The 19,885-nt window shown below is 46.6% G+C and overlaps 1 protein-coding gene across 2 annotated transcripts in view; it reads left to right on the top strand.

Moving 5' to 3' along the window:
- LGALS3 (galectin 3) overlaps positions 1–19,885 on the top strand; it is a 517,589-nt gene that overhangs the window by 463,840 nt on the left and 33,864 nt on the right. Inside the window, exon 1 of one of the 2 annotated variants that reach the window (XM_068254412.1) lies at positions 16,238–16,322. The exons of the other annotated variant lie outside the window; for it this stretch is intronic. The gene's annotated coding sequence lies outside the window, so the exon portion shown is untranslated. Of the gene's footprint in view, positions 1–16,237; positions 16,323–19,885 lie in introns of those variants that run through there. 2 annotated transcript variants of the gene reach the window in all.

Raw genomic sequence — 19,885 nt, 5'->3', positions numbered from 1 at the left:
ACAAGTATTTTGGAATACTACCACATTGAGTGGGAAGTGTACTAGCCTGGAGGGTCTCTACTGAAGTAGGACCCTCTGAATGTGAGTGTACTTTGCTGTACTTGTGAAAACGCTTTTACTCAAATAAATTTGTCTTTGGAATATTTCCACTGAGAGCTTCCCTTTTCTGCTTATATCGTGCACTGAGTTGCACCTTAGGCAGTGGCGTAGCTAAGGAGCTGTGGGCCCTGATGCAAGTTTTACAATGGGGCCCCCCAAGCACTCTATACATAACAATTTATACGGCGCACCAAAACCTGCCAATGGCAACTACAGTGTCAGAGGTACAAGAAGGTGATGGGAAACAGTTTGTTAATGATTACCACAATTCAAAGTATCTATAAGAGGGATTATTACGAGCACAGGACCAATAGATAGCTAATACTGTAGTTGAGGGAGGGCCCTTCGGGGCCCCACTGGCCCAGGGGCCCCGATGCGGTCGCAACCTCTGCAACCCCTATTGCTACGCCCCTGACCTTAGGTATATAAAGACCATGCATGGGATCTCTGGAGGTGGAAGAATTGGATTGCCAGTATCCTGAGGTGGATTACTTGAGCACTGCTTTTTCTCTGACAAGAAAAACAAATTTCTGATGCTGTGAAACTGTTAAAGAAACACCAAGCCTTTCCAGTGCTGCTTAGTAGATTTTTAGTCCGGAGGTTTACTTTAAAGGGAATCTGAAGTGAAAATAAACGTATGATATAATGATTTTATGGATAGTACAGCTAAGAAATAGAACATTAATGGCACAGATTTGAGTCTCATATTGATTCCAGTACAGGAAGAGATAAGAAACTTCAGTTATCTATGCAATCAAGCTTCTCTGAGCTCTCTGACCCAACTCGGGTCGGCTACAGTGTTGTTTTCTGAAGCACTTATCACAACCGCGTACGTACGAAAAGGGCGTCGGGAAAAAGGGCGCGTGGTATAAACGATAAATGGAAATATCGTTTATAGAAATTATTGTGTAGAATTTCGTTTATAAATAGTGATTTAAAAATGTATAAATCACTAAATAATGTGTATGAGATCGGCAATTCTTAAAACGTTAATCTTCCCTGTTTGTAAAGTGAAACTTATATTTTCGTTTATTAAAAACCCTCCCTGTACCTATCCCTAACCCCTAGACCCCCTGTTGGTGCCTAAACCTAAGACCCCCCTGTTGGTGCCTAACCCTAAGACCCCCCTGTTGGTGCCTAACCCTAAGACCCCCCTGTTGGTGCCTAACCCTAAGACCCCCCTGTTAGTGCCTAAACCTAAGACCCCCCTGTTAGTGCCTAAACCTAAGACCCCCCTGTAGGTGCCTAACCCTAAGACCCCCCTGTAGGTGCCTAAACCTAAGACCCCCCTGTTGGTGCCTAAACCTAAGACCCCCCTGTTAGTGCCTAAACCTAAGACCCCCCTGTAGGTGCCTAAACCTAAGACCCCCCTGTTGGTGCCTAAACCTAAAACCCCCTATGGATAATAATGTTTTACAGACATGAATAAATAAAGAATGTAAAGAAAAAAAATGTAAATTATTTTTTTGGGTGGATAATAATGTGTTAGAAATGTTTTAGAAATAGTGATTTATTATCTTCATAAACGTTATTAGTCACGGGCTCATTTTGTAAACTTAAATCATCACAAACATAGTTATAAATCCTTAAAAATCTCCGGGCGCCGTTATAAATCCTTAAAAATCTCCGGCGCCTTATTTTCCCCGTTCAGCGCCCATTAAACGATATTTATAATGAAAGTGAATGGGGCGCCCTTTTTGTCCACTTGTCTCATGCGCCCAAATCTACTGCTTCCATCACAACCTGCCTCTCATGGTCTCTTGTTTGTTTAAGATTTTACTGCCAGGAAGGTCAAAGGGTCATTAGCTCTGCTCTGTTTCATCGTTTAAACTGCAAATATTAGAGAATGATGCAATGTTATATAAAAAAAGCTATATAACTGAAAATAAAAATTTGAGATTCTTTCCTTTGCTACTAATGTTCTATGAATTATCCGTACTACACATACAATTCATTAAATCATACGTTTTTTGTTTGTTTTTGCTTCAGTTTCACTTTAAAGGGAATCTAAACTTATGATGTAATGATTTGTATGTGTAGTACAGCTAATGCTGGGAATACACGGTACAAACCAATTGTACAACTCGATTGAGCCATTAGATGGCTCGATTGATAATCTCCGACATGTCCGATTACCCACCCGATCGATTCCGCGCTCGATACATACCACATGGGGGATAATGGAAAAAGTTAAAGAAACCGAGCAGAAGATAAGAGAATTGCCCGTGGGGTTGAGCGGGGAATCGATCGGGCGGCATAAATGAGCGGTACAGTTTGTACCATGTATTCCGGTCATTAGAGATAAAACATTAGGAGCAGAGACATGAGCCTAAAACTGTTTCCAGTACAGAAAGAGTTAAGAAACTCCAGTTGTGATCTATCAGAATCAGAATCTTTTTATTTCGCCGAGTACAACGCAAGTTGCACCCGGAATTATTTTTGGCACATACAGGGTCGGTGGTGGTACAATAGTATACATGCAGAAAAATGTACATACAGTAGAGATAACCATACAGTGTCATGCGCACAGAATAGGGTTATGCACACCGCATAGAACATGGAACAGTGTATACATACAGTGAATAGCATAGTGAGAGAAGGACCAGAGGGGGAACTCTGAGTGCTATGTTGAGCGGAGCAGCCACCATTTTGTGGCGCTCAATTTGCTCTGCAGCAGTTCAGATTACCCTCAGTGTGTCCTTGGGAAGTACAGAGAGAGAGAGAGAGAGAGAGAGAGAGAGAGAGAGAGAGAGAGAGCGAGAGAGAGAGAGAGAGAGAGAGAAGAGAGAAGAGAAAGAAGAAGAGAGACAGAGAGAAGGAAGAGACCCCAAAAGTCCCTAAGTATGGTGGCAGTGGCCTGGCTGGCCGGAGTACCCCATGAATTGTCTGATGTAACATTTGCTTCAGCAATCATCCTTGCAGGCGTGTGGGGCGAGGGTGGTCAATCACCCAGAATCCAGCCTGTTGCAGGAGAGCACCATACCCTGAGCTATGCTGGGCTGCAGGTAACTTTGGCTGGAGACTAGGCTGTGCTGCAGATACCTGTGGCTACAGAGTGGGCTAGCATGTCCAATGTAGGCTAGCATGTTCAGTCCCTCCGTAGTGTGTCGCTGACACCCTGAGCCTCTCAGCTGTGGGTGCAGGCCCTGATGACTGGAGCCAAGGGACTGTGTGCTGCTTATGGCCTGCATGATGGTTGCTTCTGGCGTTGGGTGCCCCTGATAGCAGTCCTCAGCTGGATCCGGGTCGGTGCTTGCTGATGCTCCCCCGATCTATGCAAAAGAGCCACTGATCTCTGTGACTTTCAAAGTCGCAGAGAGCTCTGTCTTCTGAAGCTTGTCTCTCTCAAGTGTCTGTCACTGTATTTTGTTTTTTCTGCAGAGGACAGTTCAAAAGTTCACTCACCTGCTCTGTAAAATGTAGAATGCTGAGTGTAATGTGTAAACTGCAAATATTAAAGAATCATGCAATGTTATTTAAAAAAAAATATATAACTTTGCTACTAATGTTCTAGTAATTATCCGTACTACACACCAATTCATTATATCATCATTTTTTTTTTCGCCTCAGTGTCACTTTAAATGCAAAATAAGACTATGGTATTTCAGAAAAGTCCTGTTGAGAATTAGGACTATAGTTTGCTTATCTCCACAGGTTTGCAATGTTTTGGAGTAGCACCATAATATAGGCAGTAGTTCCTAGCAGCATCATAGGGGACAGTTTGGCTGGAGCAGCGTGACAGGACGTCACAGCCAGCGTATAAGAGTCATATTCTCATGACAATTAGACAATCATATGACTATGCACCAGGGTTCCTCTAACTCTCTTTGCTTTGGTTGTAGATGGATTTTGTAACGTAGGATGAGTCACAATCATCATGTGCAGGAATCCAAAGTTATTAGTCAGGCGATTTAGAGACAGACTTAGAAAATATAAGAATCAGAGCTCCAGCCTATACTACATATTTTAAGCTCTACAGAAGTAAAGGATATATTTAGTTTAGGAAAAAGAGTCACACCAGAGTTACCAGTGTTGGCTAATGCTTATTGTTTGTATATACCATGTAACTATAGTCACAACAACCATACAGCATGCCATGGTGCCCAGGTGGAGGGGTGAGAGATTGGGTGGGGATGGGGTTTACTGGAAGCCCTATTGAGAGATCCAAGGCCCACTCATTCACTTAAAGGCATCCAAGCAGCTTTACGTTTCTGCAGTTTGTCCTGGTTTCTAATACTGAGGGATCTAATTTTATTTTGTTAAAGTGATTTCAGGTTTATTTTAAAGGAAATCTGCAATGAAAATAACAGCCCCTGGAGGGTACCTACCTCAGGATGGGGAACCCTCTTGATTCTATTGAGGCTTCCCCTGTCCTCCTCCAACTAACGGTGGTTTCACTGGGCCCCTCCAAAGGGCGGCCATGTATATATGTACCTTCCCTGGCTCCAGTGCAGTAGCGGCTCTCGGCTCAGGGTCAGGCAGAAATAGCCGATCCCAGTTGGATCCGCTCTATTGAGCAGGCGCAGGTGACTTGCGCCTGCGCCTGCTGCTCAGACTGGGATCAGCTATTTCCGCCTGATCCCGAGCCGAGAGTCACTACTGCGCCTGCGATGGAGCTGGCCGGGGAAGGTAAATATTGCAGGCGCTACTGCGCCTGCACCACAGCCTGACAAATTGTCTGCTGTGGATTCGGAGGGGCCCAGCTAGACCACCGTGGGACGGAGGAGGATAGGGGGAAGCCTCAATAGGATCCAGAGGCTTCCCCCTCCCAAGGTAAGGACCCCCCCAGCCCAGGGGCACTTTTTTTTTATTATAGAGTCTCTGTAAATAAACAGCCCCAATAAAAGGTATCATCCTGATTTAAAACCTCTTGCTTTTAGGCCGCGTGCACATTTCCAACTGATGTTACCCAGCAAGGATCTGCTGTGTAGCTGACAACTTGCTGTGTTGCTATGCGTGGGGGGCAACAGAGGGACGAGAAGCAGCGCATGCGGCAGGGGAGCGGCGCAAACAATGGGATCGCAGAGGGGAACTGCATTGCTGGGGTTGAGTAGAACCGCCCGGCATACAGCAGATTCGATCACTGTGATCGAATCTGCTGTGAAATCGATAATGCAAACAGTAACCGAAATCGATTCAGTCGATCTGTGCAGGTGGAAAATTTTGCTCGATCCCCGGCTGGTTTGGAGCGCATTATCAGCTGCGTTTGATTCAGTGACAACCGGCGAAGCATAGCGGCAGCAATATCATCTGTCCGGCCGGCGCGAGTCTTCGGGATCCGTTCAGTCACACTTCTTCCGGCTGGCCTTCTTCATCTTCTCTTCACTTCCTGTCGCCTCCTGTGACAAGCCGAAGTTCAAGCAGTAGAGCGCCCTCTACTGTTTGAACTTCCACTTGCCAGAGGACGGGACAGGAAGTGAAGAGGACATGAAGGACGCCGAAAGAAGTGTGACTAAACAGATCCCGGGGATTCGCGCCGGTGGACAGGTGATGTTATTGCTGCTGGCCGGGGGAGTAGAGGCGGCGAGGCAGGCGGCAGTGGCGGCTCCACAGGTTGTGAATCGGTTTCATGCTGAAATCGATTTATATCTGTGTGCAGTGTATGGGCAGCCAATAGATCCCTTTGTGATCAGATTCAATCAGAGAGGGATCTATCTGTTGGTCGATCTGCTGGCAATCGACCAGTGTATGGCAGCCATAAGTCAGGCATGTGTATGAGGCTTTAATGCTGGGTACACACGTTACGTTTTTTCGTGCGATTTTGCGACCCGATCGTTTTTTCGGCACAATTCCAGACTCAATTCTGCGTCAGATTCTCTTATCTTCATTCGTTTTTCTTATCTTTTTCCATTCACCGCTATGAGAAATCGAGCACGGAAACGATCTGGAGCAATATCGGACATGACGGATTTTATCTATCGGATCTATCTATCACACGGAAAATCGTAAGGCATAACATGACACAATACTCTACTACTACTACTACTATAAACAATGCATTCTAGGTTACATAAGTGGTCACAAGATGGATAGCTATCTGCTTTAACTGAAAGCAAACATTTGACATTCTTGATCAACAAAAGTGAATTCCACTGAGGGACTTGTAACAATGAACATTTGTTCTGTGAAGGACATATTATTTGAGTAAGAAAATCCTAGTGTCTCTGAAGGTAAAACGGTTGTTTTTTTTTGATTGCGTAAAGGTGGCCATACACTGGTCGATTTGCCATCAGATCGAGCAACAGATAGATATCTCTCTGATCGAATCTGATTAGAGAGACATCGTATGGCTGCCTTTACTGCAAACTGATTGTGAATCGATTTCAGCATGAAATTGATTCACCATCTGTGAAGCTGCCGCTTATATTCAACCCTCTTAAGCTGGATTTATTTTATTGACTCAAGCATAAGTCTACACAGAAAAGTTAATGGCTGCACTCTGGCTCTGGAAGGGTTATTGACTGCACTGCATACAATATTGCAGCCATTAGCCCTCCTGTCCTAAGGGTTTTTTTTTTTTTAAGAACCAGCGATTTTTAAAATCGCCCTAAAAGCGCTTATGCAATGATTCCCTAGTGTTCACATATGAGCGGTTCAATTCCGATCCGCTCTCCAAAGCGCTGCCTGTACCATTTTCGGGGCGACTTGCCGCAACGGAAGGTATAGGGAAATCGCACAGCGCTTGAAAAAGCGCTTTGCATGGCGATTTCCCCAGCGCTTTCATGAATAAATACATTGGGCTTGATTCACAAAAGAGTGCTGTTAGCACGGCCGTTTTTCGCGCAAATTTTCTTGTTTGCGCGCAATTAAACGTTTTCGCGCGAAACCGATGACGATTGTATGACCATTGTATTTATTCATTTTTGGGTGAAAGAGTTCACTTCCTGACTAACGTCAGGAAGTGAAAAAACTAATCACTCTGCAAAAGCGCTTATAAAAGCGCTTTACAAAAAAATCGCAATGCGCAGGTAAGCACTAAAAAAAATTGCGCACAAAATCGCAAAACGCTGGCATCAGCAATTGCGATTTATGAAGTGAACAAGGCCTTTGAGGCTGGGAGCACAGTAGGCCGTGCAGAAATCATGACTTTTCTTCACTGTGCGTTTGTTTTTTTGCTGCGTTTTGGTGTGCGTTTGCGTTTTTCATGCATTTTACGTTTGCATTCTTATTAATTTCTCTAATCAATGTAGCTAAATACAGAACTTATTTAAAAAAATGCATGAAAAATGCATGTGAAGGTTCTTTTACAGCACATGCGATTCCATTTTACGATTTTGATGCAATTTTACATGTGATTCCGTTCTTTTGATGCGATTGAAAAAAGTCCTGCACACTTCACTTTTTTCTGCATTTTTCGTCTTGTGTTGCTAGCATCCGGTGAATCGGAAATCAGAATTGCGAATTGGAATTGCGTTTTGCAGTGTGAAAGAATCCTAAAAGCGCATTCCTCTGTGTCTCCACTGAGAAACATTATGTGTATGGGTCAGCCACGCGTTTTGTAAAAAAATGCGTGCAGCATGCTTTCGCGGACCGCACTGGTCCAAAACGCATGCAGTGTGAACATCAGACAGTGCAGTCTATGCACTTCTGATGTTGTGCATGTCTGTCTCCTGCACGCGTTGCTGAAATCCGGACGGCAACGCATGCAGTGTGAACATCAGACAGTGCAGTCTATGCACTTCTGATGTTGTGCGTGTCGGAATCCTGCACGTGTTGCTGAAATCCGGACGGCAACGCATGCAGTGTGAACATCAGACAGTGCAGTCTATGCACTTCTGATGTTGTGCGTGTCGGAATCCTGCACGTGTTGCTGAAATCCGGACGGCAACGCATGCAGTGTGAACATCAGACAGTGCAGTCTATGCACTTCTGATGTTGTGCGTGTCGGAATCCTGCACGTGTTGCTGAAATCCGGACGGCAGCACGTGCAATGTGAAGGAGGCCTTAGAGCAGAGAGGAAGTTCTGACTGAGTTCAGGTAAAATGGAAGCTAAAAGCAAAAAAAAAAGAAACTCATTCAATGGGAAAGTTCTATTTTTACCATCCCACTAAACCAGTTTGGCTAAAGTTTCTGCTGACGGAAAATATAACCGTTCTGCGTAGCCTAGCAACAGGCGTTATAATCCGGGTAATTCTCCTGGCTTCAAGTAACTCAGAGCAGGTCCAGCCCAGTTGTGAGTAGCTGCTTTGTGCTGGAAATGTAGATGATTGCATTGGCCTCGGGCAGTGTGGATTGCTGTGGTGAAAAGCTACACCTAGACACAGTGATCTTCCCTTCTTCAGAAAGCTGCAATGTGATATGCAGAATAGCACAAAATTCAGGGGCATAACAAAAGACCCTGCAAGGGATGCTGCTGCAGGGGGGCCCAGAAGCCACAGGGGGGGGGAGAAGTTTATTTTCCCTGTCCTGAGACACTGACAAGTAATGGCACGGAGAGAAAAAAATGTTCTGCTCTCTGCACAATTGTTCTAATGACTGCATCTACTCAGCTACTGATAAAGAATCATACAAAGATTTGTAGACAGTCCCTATTGAGTATGCAGCAGGCTCTTGTGTACAGCACCCAGCCCCCAACCTTTCTACCCCTCTCCAAGTGATGTGTACTATAGTGATGCTGGAGAAGTTTGCAGAGCCAGTTCTGTTCCATCAGAGATGGACAGAGTGAGTGTAATAAGCTGAGGCTGGGAGCACACTGTCTGTCCGTTTTCTGTACGTGTTTTCTGCACACCATGTGTGTCTGTATGTGTGAAAACATGCATTTTTTTTTTTATCACAGAAGCTAATGTAATTGATAGAGAAAATGCGTGTAGTGTTTTGCTGCTGTCTGTTTTTATCTGCATGGGGAAAAACACATTCAAGGGTGCACTAGCTAATGGAATAACATTGGTTCCCCCGGTTACCTGTGCAGAAAGGGAGGGGGCCCCATCCAAAGTTTTGCAGGGGGGCCCAGTGATTTCTAGTTACACCCTTGTCACAAATCCTGTTATCGATGATCAATTCTGGATCTAAAGCTGAACCTCAGCCTATCCTAAATAAACAGCATTGTCCTGTCATACCTTCATTAAAAATGCTGCAATGAGGTTTTCTATTCAGTTAGTTCAACCGCAGCAAATGCCTTTCAGGAAACACTATCCGTTATCAGTAGTAACATAATTTCCGTCTCTTTCCTCTTCAACTTTCTCACATTGGGCTTGATTCACTAAGACAAATAGCACGCCTTATCAAAGTTAGCACGCCTTATCAGAGTAGCATAGCGAACTTATGCCTGCTAATTGGCAATGACGAGAGCTCCACTCGTCCTGCCCGGAGCCCCTGCGGGTTCGTAGCACTCGCTATGCTACTCTGATAAGGCATGTTAACTTTAATAAGGCGTGCCAACTTTGATAAGGCTATTTGTCTTAGTGAATCAAGCCCATAGAGTATGCCCATAGAGTACTGGTTTGGCGGCCGATCGACCACCCATTTCAATAATTATCGAATCCGCTGACAATCGGTGCCGTCAAGAGTGCCCGATTGACGATGCGACCAATGTCAGACCAAAATTGTTCACATGTATCGATTGGACATGCTTGATCAGGTGCGCAGCAGTAATAGCGTGTGTTAATTGTGAACAACCCTATAAGGGGAAAAAAAAAGTTAATTGTGAACAACCCTAATATCTGATGTCGTCCTTCCCACCCCCCTCCCTTTCGCAGGGCATGTTCAATAATACGGCACTTTACTTGCCGCCATCCGCGCTGCTGCTGGCATCCGGCCCCACGTGACTACCGGAATATAGCATGTGGGGCATGTGGGTGACGACACACTCCCGCCGTACGTGCTATAACACCGGCAACTACGTAGGGGTGCAAATGTGGAAGTACAAGGGTGGTGGCAGCAGGTAAAGTATAACTGCACAGGCACTGGGGGGAGGGGGGGGACACATTATTATTATTATTTATTTATATAGCGCCAACATATTCCGCAGCGCTTTACAAAGCACAATAAGACGACAAGGGGACCATAGGTACAACTAACAAATGTACAGCAGAGTTCCAAGCAGCACAAATATTGTTACAAAAACAGTAAACATTAGGAGGATGACCCTGCCCTTGCGAGCTTACAATCTAATGGGTAGTGGGAGACACACTAGGTAAGGGGGTGGAGGATGGATGAGGCAGTGACCCTTTGCCTCTGATTACATTGTGACAGATAAGTAAATAAGGGCTATAGAATGTTATAAGCTTGTCTGAAAAGGTGTGTTTTAAGAGTGCATTTGAAGATGGCCAGGTTTGGAGCATGACGTACAGGCTGTGGAAGAGAGTTCCAGATAAGGGGTGATACTCGTGTAAAGTCCTGGATGCGAGCATGAGAGGAGGTGATCAGCTTAGAGGCCAGGAGAATTTCTTGGGAGGCGCGAAGGTTGCGGGATAAAACATTAGGGGGACAGCAGATGGTCACAAGGCTGATTCCTGCAAGATTTCATGCTAACATTGATTAGGCGTAGGCCTGCAGTTTATGGCAGTAAATAGATCTCTCTGATCACTTACAATCAGAGAGAGATCTGCCTCTTGGTTGAACGCCCGCCAAAAATCAATGGGCACCTTTATTCTCTATCGCATGAAGAGCGAGTCTTACTGAGCGCCAAGAATTTTCTGAATACAGTACTTGGTATTCTTGAAATCAGAAATACCGTATATTTTACATAAGGTCGGATGCTCATGCTCTCTCTCTGTATAGGTGGCCATACACTGGCAGATGGCTGCCTGATGTGCCCATCCAGGGGCGTAGCAATAGGGGGTGCAGCGGTAGCGACCGCATCGGGGCCCTTGGGCCAGAGGGGCCCCAAATGGCCCTCCCTCAACTACAGTATTTGCTCTATATTGGTCCTGTGCTCATAATAATCATTTATATATATATACTTTGAATAGTGGTAATCATTAACAAACTATTCCCCATCCCCTTCTTGCACCTCTGACATTGTAGTTGCCATTGGCAGCTTTTAGTGCGCCGTTTCAATTGCTATGTATAGAGTGCATGGGGGGCCCATTGTAAAACTTGCATCGGGGCGGCGGGGCCCACAGCTCCTTAGCTACGCCACTGTGCCCATCTACTCAGAGAGGGATCTGTTCCTGCCACACACAGCACATAGATTTCTAATACATTTCAGAGTGAAATGTATTAAAGAGAACCTGAGGTGGGTTTGTGAAAACATAGTAGGACACAGAGGCAAGGTCTGTATACAATGACCAGCCTCTGTATACTTCCAGGGGCGTAGCAATAGGGGTTGCAGAGGTAGCGACCGCATCGGGGCCCTTGGGCCAGAGGGGCCCCAAGGGGCCTTCCCTCAACTACAGTATTAGCTCTCTATTGGTCCTGTGCTCATAATAATCACTTCTGTAGATGCTTTAAATAGTAGTAATCATTAACAAACTGCTCCCCATCCCCTTCTTGCACCTCTGACACTGTAGTTGACATTGGCAGGTTTTGGTGCTCTGTATCATTTGTTATGCATAGAGTGCTTGGGGGGGCCCCAATGTAAAACTTGCATCGGGGCCCACAGCTCCTTAGCTACGCCACTGTATACTTCCAGCGTTCCTGCAGGCCCCCCCCTATTAAAAAAAAGCACCGCTCCCCCACATCCTGTATAGCGTGGCTCCCCATCTGTGTCATTTCCCTCCCCACCTCTGTAAGCTTCCACCAATCAGCTTACAGAGGCGGGAAGGGACACGGGCGGGGACCCGCTTTATACAGGAGGCGGTGGAGTAGTGGGTGAATGACAGGCAGGAGATAAATAACAGGCTAGGGACAATCTTGCGTGTCGCTAGCCTGGCGCTTTTTTTTAATGGGGGACAGCAGAGTGCGGGAGGGGGGGAGGGGCTGGAGGAACACTGTAAGAACACAGAGGCTGGTCATTGTGTACAGAAAATGCCTCTGTGTCCTGACATGATTTATCAAACCCACCTGCCTGTACAAAGATGGCCGCGGCTGCGCAGTCCGCATAGCCACGAGTGCGGCTGCGCAGCTCTAGGGCCAACCCCCCGATCCACGTAACAGGCTGTTTCCTGTAGCGTGGATCGGGGGGTTAGCCCTAGAGCTGCGCAGCCGAAACTTGCGGCTATGCGGACTGCGCAGTCGCGGCCAGCTCCGGCGGCCATCTTTGTACAGGCAGGAGAGCCCGGGTCGTGAGGTCGGGAGCCGTTCGGGGGGCTACTGAGCGGCGGGGACCCGGTGGAACGGCACAGAGGGAGCGGACGGCGTCCTCCTTGCCTTTCAAACTGATGAAGGTATCTAACTTTCATTTTTTTTTTTCTACATTTGGCCTCGGAAGTCCTTTAAAGCAAACCTGTAATGCTTAGTCACACAATGAAAAATTCTGTCAGATTGAGGGTCAAATTGTTTATTTCCGAAAGGTCCAATCTGATTTCCTATCGTTTTTCGATCAGAAAATCAATCAGAAAAAGGATCGGGAATTTGAATCGTCAATCTGACAGAAAATTGCATTGTGTGTGCTAAGCATCACTTCTAAAGAGGCAAAATTTAGACACCTCTGAATCCTCCTGAGGCTTCGCACGTCCTCCTGCAGACCACTGGTCCCTGCTGCCCCCACCACCCCCTCCTGCAAGGAGGAGTGCGGACACACTGCGCAGAAAGGCTTGTGCTTGCTTAGTTGCTTAGTGGCACAGAGCCGCTCGGCAGGAAAAAGCCAAACCTGCTTCTGGGGTATACTCTACTCCCTCCCTCTACTGAGGTTAGTACACAAATTGGGCACTTTTTTCCTTACACTGTTAACCTCCTTTGCGTTATGATTATTTCCAGATTTAGGGTCTAAAAGCCGTGCAATTTTTTCACAAGCTTTTAGACCCTAAAAACAAGCAAAAACAAAAAACATACCACAGAGAGATCTGCAGCAGCTCCTTCATATAACTCACTCAGGCACGGGATTACCGCTCTGAGCTGCACATTTCCATCCCGACCCTGAGTCGGGATAACCGCTAAGGAGGTTAACAGAGTGAGCTAACAGGCCCTCCAGGTCTCCCCCCAGCCAATCATGCTCCCCAGGACCCCTGCAGAGTGCACTCACCTGTCCACATCCTCCTGTGTGCTCCTGTATTCATCCCTGAACATTGGCACATTTTTTCCGTGACCCGAGGATTGCAGGTACTCACACAACATGCGCCGGGTCACAGAGTACAGGTGCTGGCAAGGATGAAGGACACAGGAGATTAAGCGCCACCCCGGTGAAGTGAGCGGGTGGCGCTTAGAAGCTGGGGGAGACCTGGGGTGCCTGTCTCCAGCTCTCCAGCTACGGGGCCCTATGCAATTGCCTACATCCCCTTCAGGAGAGATCTTCTGTCTAACGCCATTGATAATTTCTACCAATTGTGGCTGTAAATCAGTTGAAATGACAACAGGGTGACCATGCTAGGGAGTCGGTCATAGTGATCGGCTCTGCCAAGGAAAATGAGTTAATGTACGGGCACCTTATGTATATGTACTTTTCTCTGCCTGGCCATACCCCATACAAGGCGCAATCTGGTCTACCGTCTAATCCTGACACTTTCGTGTAGTACGAGAGATTACCTAAAGAATCTAAAAGAAGTATTCTAAAATCTGTAGGTCTTCTTACAACATAAATGTTGGGAAATTGTCCAGCCAAGATTATGTGGTGAATGGCCAGGTAGTGTTCCTCAGTCATGAGACAAATCAAGCAAGGGCCCGTTTTGCACTAGGGTCAAATGTGGCCCGAAACTGCATCGGATCGGCAGCAGTTCTCCTCAGGCAGAGAAACGCTGCTTATCAATTTCAATTACTTTCAATTGTTTGCTGTCCGATCTCCTGCCCTACTACCGGTGCAATTAAATTACACTCGAATTGCGGAGGTGAGGGCTGGAGGAACGCAACAAGTCAAGTCTGAGCACAGCTGTGGCCACGCTGAGATCTGACTTTATGAGGGGGGGGGGGGAGCATCTGTACATGCTAGATTCTAGGCAGGTACTTGGGGCCTAGTGGGTGTCAAGGGGGCCACCTGCCCAAGCACTTTGCATAACAATTGATACGGTGCACCAAAACCTGCCAAGGACAAACACAGTGTCAAGCAAGCTACACACACATTTCCAACAAGCACACAATGTGCAAACGACCACCCTCACGACACGACGAACCGAAAGACCTGATGTTACGCACTACCTGTATGTCCACACATCCGAAAGGATAAACAACCAACTCATTTATATACTGTGCACAATGGCGGAACGATGGACTACACATTGAAAACAAGTACAAGTCGTTTAACAGTCGTTCAAATGACTTGTACACACGGACCATCAGCACAATATTAGACGACCGTAGGCCAACAAAGATCCGACAGTCGCTCGTCAAGTCGTTTGCACGCTTACGCAGACCGAATTGCCGTCCAACAGTCACTCAGGCAGTTTTGTTGAGCGTGTGGACGGGCTTTCTGAGGTGCAATTGGACGGGGAACAGTTTGTTAATGATTAACTACTATTTCAAAGCATCTATAGACAGAGGCGTAGCTAGGCTTTTCAGCACCCGGGGACAAAGACTATTAATGCGCCCCCTAAGGTGAAGGTTGTGCCGTGCCAAAAACGGGGCGTGGCCACATAATAAATGTGGGCATGGTTATAGGTGGAGCCAAATGTACATGGAGGTTAGCAGGCTCACGCTCACCCACCCTCCCTCAGTATGTACCTTCCAGCATGTTCCAAGACAAATTCAGCAATCATGAGCAAACATGAGGCACCCAACATGACCAACTCAGCAATCATGAGGCCCCCAACAAGACAAATTCAGTAACCATGAGGCCCCCAACAAGACAAATTCAGCAGTCATGAGGAACATAAATAGACAGCATTTCACATAAATAGGCAGAATGCCCCCTTAATATGGTAGATACCTCTCACCTGGCAGCAGTTCCCCAAAATACACTCAATCTGACAGCATTAATGTCCGGGTGTCTGGCGCAGCAGGCGGAACTCACCTCCATCTCGTCGCAGCGCCAGATGGATTTGCCGTTACTCTGGTCTAGTCCACACCAGAGCAGCGGCTGCGGCACCCGAACTTCCGGCACTGGAGCGAGATGGAGGTGAGTTCCGCATGCTGCGCCAGACACCCGGACATTAATGGAGGGGACAGCGAGGGAGGGAGAGCACCCTAAGGTGAGGGAAGGAGGGAGAGATGGCCCCCCTTCCCTACCGCTGCTCACAGCTCTCCCTCTTCTCTGCACTGCTCCCCTCCCCCCAAAAAAACAACAACAAAAAACCACTGCAGCTCAGCTGGGTGCCCTTGGGGACCCGGCGCCCGGGGGCACTTGTCCTACCCCGACCCCCCCTAGCTACGCCCCTGTCTATAGAAGTGATTACCAGCCCAGGACCAATAATACGCTAATACTGTAGTTGAGAAAGGGCCCCTCTCAGGAGCGTAACAATAGACTCTGCAAGGGATGCAATAGCAGGGGGCCCTGAAGCTGCAGGGAGCCCTGTCCTGAGAGAACGATAACTAAGGGTGGGTCGAAAAAAAATACTTTCTGCTCTCTGTACAATTGTTCTAATGACTGCATCTGCTCTGCCACTGATAAGGAATCATACAAAGTTTTGCAGACAGTTCCTATTCAGTGTTCAGCAGGGTCTTGTGTACAGTGCTGTTCTACCCCAAACCTTTCTGGGGGAGGGGGTTACATCGCTGGCCCCTCTGCGGTCGCAACCTCTGCATCCCCATTTTGCTACTATGCCACCTTCTCTGACCTCTCTACATTTCAGCTTACCAAAAGGACCATACGGGGCCCCAAATCTAAAACCTTGAGACCACAGGCTCCTGCCTAAGTTTCCTTATGTATTATTCTGCTCTATTGAGCCATCTACTTCTACTGTCAATACTTGTACGCTCAGCAGTGGATGCATTTTCAGCCCCATGGAATTTTCTAGCATTTGTCAGATATTTGTAATTTTACAGAAGATAAACTTTGTTTCTGTATTTCCTAAATCCCTGGCCCCTCCCCCGAGAGGAATGTGAGAATTCAGGTTTTGGGGCGAGCTGGCACTGCTGACAGTGGGCTGTGTTGTTGGTCCGGTTTTTGCAGAGGGAGCTCCTGTGGGTGTGGCAATGCTAGGCGTGTTCTATTCCTGCTCTCTGAAAAGCAGCTTTCATAAGAGCTGTGCTGCCTGTCTCTGCTCCATCCTCCTCCCTGCCTGATCTCCGCTGCCTCTGGCTACATCCATCCATCTGTAAGTACTTCCAGCAAGTTTCCATTATTTGTAGAAGCACTTGTAACAATGTTTACTTTGCTTTAATCATCACATGACCAGCCTGTTCTATAGTATATGTTTGGGGTAATTTTGTGGAGTGTGTTTTCTTACTTTTGCCCTGTGTGTGTTGTGATAGTATTGCAATGCAACAGTTCTGAAAAGTTGCAACGTATGTTTGATGTGACTGTATAGTGAGGCATAGAGCACTATAAAAGTATGCTTCACTGCCACTGTAAATCTGTGCGTTGCCTAGTTAACAGACTGCATGTTGTGTGTTATTGGGTTGGAACACCGGCCACTATGTGCGCAGTGTGAAAGTCCCATAGGAGTATCATTGCATTATATTGCAATGCAAAAGGACCCTAGATGTGCAAACGTCGCATCAACATTGCAATGGATATTTACCAGATTTATTATTTATATAGTTCCAGCATCTTCCGCAGCGCTATACAGAGTATATTGTCTTGTTGCTTCACTGTCCCTCCGAGGGGCTCACAATCTAGACCAGCAAACTTGGCCCTCCAGCTGTTAAACTACAAGTCCCACAATGCATTGCAGGAGTTTTACAGCCACAGTCATGACTCGCAAATGCATTGTGGGACTTGTAGTTCCTTAACAGCTGCAGGGCCAAGTTTTCCCATGCCTGATGTAGTCCCTACCATAGTCATGTCTGTATTGTGTGGTGTGTGTTTCGTAGTCTAGGGTCAATTTAGGGTGAGCCAATTAACGTGTGTGTGGTTGTGTGGTGGGTTTTTTTTTTGGGGGGGGGGGAAGAAACTGGAGTGTCTGGAGGAAACCCACACAGACAATATACAAAATCCCTGCAGATAGTTCCATGGCTGGGATTTGATTTGGGGACCCAGCACTGCAAGGTGAGCGCAAACTGCGTCACCATGCTGCCAGTTGGCTAAAGCTGTATAAATACATGAGATAAAAGTCTTTTGGAAAATGAAAGATCTAGGACTGATCGGCAAAATAAAAGGGAAAAAAAACTGACCTCCAAAGATAGTGATGTGAGATATGTCTCTCAATCTTTCAAGTTCCAGCCTGGTAGATTTGGTCTGCAGATGGCCGTTCATTATGCTGGGAATACAGTTCGTTTTTGAGGCAGATAAATGGTTATATAATTTCCGATATGTTTGATCGTTTTTCTGCTTGATTCCTGATAAAAGTGGATGGAAAAAGATAAGACAATGAGCGGAAGATAAGAGCATTGAGCGGCAGAAAGAACCGTGTATGCCCAGCAATATACAAGGTGTTCATGAGATCACCACCAGATATTTTAACTTTTGTGTGCACAGCGCAAGCGTGAAAAAGTAGGAAGTAAATGGACTACAAAAGCATTTCTCGGGTCTTTTGCATGTGTTCAGCATCAGGCACTAGTCTATTTTATGCTGGGAACGCACAATCCGTTTTTTGCCGTTAGATGCGCTTGATAAATTCCGTCATTTCCGCTGCACAGTTCAGCAAATGTTACGACCCCCTTTGAACTCAGTTGAGCGCAAGCTGGCATTTGTGCACTAGTGGGAAATGAGCACATTACATTTCAATCACTGTGCACTATGGCTGCGATCCACTTTTTGAATTTGCAATTTTTGAGGTTTCTCACATTAGTGATGGTCAAGTAGATGCAAATAACTTTGAGTTGATGCAAATATTTATGCAGCTTGAAAATGAACCAGTCGAATTTTACCTCAGCAGGATTTGATTGGTTCATTTTCAAGCTGCAGAAATGTGTATCAACGCGAAGTTATTTGCATCCACTTGACCATCCCTATCTCACATCACTGCTTAATATGTAAATCATCCCTTTGTTGTCACTGATAGCTATTGGGACAACAAAGGGATAATTTGCATATTCAGCACTGATGCATTGTGGAACACCTCAATCTGCTCCCTCCAATCTGAATAATTGCAAATTCCTTTTGTTTGAAGAAGGCAAAACTGTTTAAAAAAGCATTTTAGTAAGGTGTGTGGTTTTTTTTGTTTGTGTTTGTTTGTTTTTTTTTTTTTTTTTTGTCCCTTACACACTCCTAGGAGTTCTGGTTCACCATGAGCTTGCTGGGTATCCTGGGTGTTTCAAGTCCTACCCCATAGAGCTTCATTAAGTGGTGGCTGGATGGTGTAATGGTTAAGGGCTCTGCCTCTGACACAGGAGACCAGGGTTCAAATCTCTGCTCTGCCTGTTCAGTAAGCCAGCACCTATTCAGTAGGAGACCTTGGGCAAGTCTCCCTAACACTGCTACTGCCTATAGAGTGCGTCTTCGTGGCTGCAGCTCTGGCGCTTTGAGTCCGCCAGGAGAAAAGCGCGATATAAGTGTTCTGTGTTTTTGTTTGATATGTCATCAGTCCATGCCATGCACTGATGAAAATCAACCAATCCGAAACAGTCTGTATGCATGTTGGATTATTATGGCTTTGTAACACATCATTGCATTCCGGTGGTTCTGGACAGGGCCGGATTACCGACCAGGCAACAGCAGCAGTCGCTTGGGGCCCCCCCATTCAGAGTCAAAGGGGCCCCATCAGCACATAATCCAGCCCTCGCCATCCTGTCGGACGCCGCCCGCTGCTGACTGTCTTCAGAGCCGGGCTCTCCTCCTGGGTCCCTCTCCTGCTACTGTGCGCTCTGCCGCTGCCTGCTCCTCCCTCCCTTCCCACAGAGAACCACAGCTGCAGCGGGCAGGAATGATAGCAGCAGATGACAAATGCCCACTCACCTATCTGGGATACAAGCGATAGAGGTCCCATCATCCGAAGCGAAACCCATCTGTCTCCGCTACGGTGCCGCCGCTTGCTCTGGACTTCCTGATTCTCAGATCAGACAGGAAGTAGTAATAGTCAGTGATGTGCAAATCCGAACCGGGAGACATCTGGATGGTTGCTATCCGGATATCTCCCAGGAATTCTGTGCGGGGGGGGGGGGGGGGGGGGGCAGGGGTTCAATCTTACCTGAGTGACGTCTTCATCGGGTCCGTACGCGTCGCCTCCCACCATAATAATATTATAATAATCCGAACATTTATATAGTGCTTTTCTCCTGTTGGACTCAAAGCGCTCAAGAGCTGCAGCCACTAAGGGCACGCTCAAGAGGTCACCCTGTAGTGTTAGGGAGTCCTGCCTTGAACTCCCTACTAAATAGGTATTGACCCTAGCCAGGATTCCAACCCTGGTCTCCCATGTCAAAGGCAGTGCCCTTAAAGAGAATCTGTATTGTTAAAATCGCACAAAAGTAAACATACCAGTGCATTAGGGGACATCTCCTATTACCCTCTGTCACAATTTCGCCGCTCCTCGCCGCATTAAAAGTGGTTAAAAACAGTTTTAAAAAGTTTGTTTATAAACAAACAAAATGGCCACCAAAACAGGAAGTAGGTTGATGTACAGTATGTCCACACATAGAAAATACATTCATACACAAGCAGGCTGTATACACCCTTCCTTTTGAATCTCAAGAGATCATTTGTGTGTTTCTTTCCCCCTGCAGCTATCTTCCACTGAAGTGTCAGGCTTTCTTCCTGCAGAGTGCAGACAGCTCTGCC

The sequence above is a fragment of the Hyperolius riggenbachi genome, chromosome 9 (genome assembly GCF_040937935.1).
Source record: "Hyperolius riggenbachi isolate aHypRig1 chromosome 9, aHypRig1.pri, whole genome shotgun sequence".
NCBI classification, from domain to species: domain Eukaryota; kingdom Metazoa; phylum Chordata; class Amphibia; order Anura; family Hyperoliidae; genus Hyperolius; species Hyperolius riggenbachi.
Note: the sequence above shows the minus strand (reverse complement) of the source record. Positions and strands in the feature narration are given on the sequence as shown.